We start from the raw sequence: 2,559 nt of genomic DNA on the forward strand, positions 1-2,559 counted from the left end.
CTCTGGGGCAAACTCTGGGCTTCATCTTCATCTTCTCCAAGCACCTCTAAGCCTCTCTGTTGGATCCTAGCATCTCTGCCAGCTCCAAAGCATCTCTTAAAGGACTCCAGTATCTAATTATGACCTACCCTGAATGGACATGGTTCACAACTCCATGGAAACAATTTAATCAGTTTCCACCCTAATCAACAGACTAATCAGCCAGTCCCCACAAGATTGCATTAAAGAATATGGCTTTTCTGGGGGACATAATATATCCAAACCAGCACATTCCACCCCCTGGATCCCAGAAAGAATTTTGCTTTCCAAATGCAAAAATATATTCATTCCATCACAAAATAGATAAGTACAAAGTCCTACCATTCTCCTTGGCTGTGGACCTGTGAAACTTAGAACAAGTTATCTGCAGCCAATATACAAAGGATGGACAGTAATAGGGTAAGTATTCCCATTTTCAAAGGGAAAAATTGGGTTCAGAGGTCCAAAACAGTTCTGAAAACCTTCAGGACATACTCCGTTAGATTTCAAAGTCTGAGAGTCATTTATAGAATGACATTTTATCCTTGGGACTTGAGAGAGCAGGATTCCAACCCTTTCCAAGGGCCCTTCTCTCCAAATGCTGGGGTGAGTGCTCCAACATATCCATGCATTGGGGAGACCACTTTCTTCTTGACCCTACCTTCCTCAAATATTGGGGCAGCACCTGGACTCTTCCATCTCCAGGGCACACACTCAACCCCTTCAGAACAGTGGGGTGGTGGCCAGGCTCTTCCCAATCTCTGGGGAATGTGTTCCACCCACCTTCTCTGAGGCCTGGGGTGGCAACACTCTTCTGGAGCATCAAGGTGGAAGATCCACCTCCTGACTCCAGGCCAAACTCACCCTTTCCAAGTCAGTAGGTTGCTCTGTTCTCCTTGCCAGAGATTTCTTGGCTTCAGACCTTGGCTCCCCTTGTTCTGCTTTCTCTGAAGAAATTTTTCCTTCAATCTGTCCCTTTTCTGTCCCTTTTCATCCAGACTGGCAGTGGGTCTGTCTATACAGATTTTGCAAAAATATTTGTTGGCTTGGCATGCAGCATACAGGGGTCAAAACTGTCAGAGAATAGGACTTTCCACAAATCCATTCTGGATAACTCCATTACCAATCCTGGCTTGTATAAAATGCCTGACTGTTTCCAGGTTTCCTTAAATCCACATATGGGGCTATAGCCTCTGGGGTTTCACTTTCTGGAAGCCCAGAGTTTTCCAGACCATCAATTTCTGGTTTCTTTATAACCAAGAGTTCACGTCTCAGCTTTTCTCTGTCCTATTGCATTTTACTATAGGCTGCAAGGAGAAGCCAGGCTGCATTTTCCACATTTAGTTTTGAAATCTCTTCAGCTAAGTATATGAACTCATCACTTTCAAATTCTACCTTCCATCCAACACCAAGACTCAATTTTGCCAAATTCTCTGCCACTTGAAAACAAGGATTGCCTTTATTACAGTTGGCAATGACACATTCATCATTTCTGCTCAAAGACTCATCAGAAGTATCTTTAGAGTCCATATTTCCACAGTCTCATCAAAGCAATCTAGGCCTTTTCTATCAAGCTTCTCACAATTCTTCTGGAATCTTCCCCTTATCCATTTAAAAAGCCATGCCAACATGTTTGGTATTTGCAAACTCAGCAGCATCCCACTTCTCTGGTACCAAAATCTGTTCTGATTTGCTAATGCTGCCATTATGCAGAACACCAGAAATGAATTGGCCTTTAGAGGTCTGGCTTATTTGGTTACAAATTTAGAGTTCTAAGGCCATAAAAGTGTCCAACCTAAGGAATCAACAAGAGGGTACCTTTACTGAAGAATGGCCAATGGTGTCTAGACCACCTCTGTCAGCTGGAAAGGCATGTGGTTGGCATCTGCTGGTCCTTTGCTCCTGGGTTGTTTCAAAACAGCTTTCTCCAAAATATCTCTGATCTTCTCTCTCAGCTCCTCTCTCTCAGCTCTTGTGTGTCCTTGTTTCTCCCAGGGTGTTTCTAAGTGTCTGGAGGTCCTCTCTTAGCTTCTGTGGGGCAAACTATGGGCTTCATCTTCTGTCCATGTCTCCAAGCATCTCTAAGCATCTCTGTCAGCTCCTAGTGTCTCTCTTAGCTCCCAAATGTCTCTTAAAAGACTCCAATGATCTAATTAAGACCTACCCTGAATGGGTGTGGTCTACAACTCCATGGAAATAATTTAATCAGAGTTTCCACCCTAATCAATAGACTAATCAGTCTGCCCCCACAGGATTGCATTAAAGAATATGGCTTTTCTGGGGGACATAATATATATAAACTGGCACCATAATGCAGATGGGACAGAGAATTCTTTTCCTTAATTGCCACCTAGAGAAAAATAAAATCACAGGTTTCTCTGTATTTGAGAGATTGCAAAGAATTCAAGAAAGGCAAAGGAGAATTTTAACTTGCACTTTGGTCAACTGCTTCAGCTGAAGCAACATTTAGAGATTTATCTTAGGACTTTTGAACTGTGGTAAATTTTGGACCCTGCCACATCCCTTTTGCTCAGCAGCCTC

This window comes from Choloepus didactylus, chromosome 3 (genome assembly GCF_015220235.1).
Source record: "Choloepus didactylus isolate mChoDid1 chromosome 3, mChoDid1.pri, whole genome shotgun sequence".
In the NCBI taxonomy this organism is placed as follows: Eukaryota; Metazoa; Chordata; class Mammalia; order Pilosa; family Megalonychidae; genus Choloepus; species Choloepus didactylus.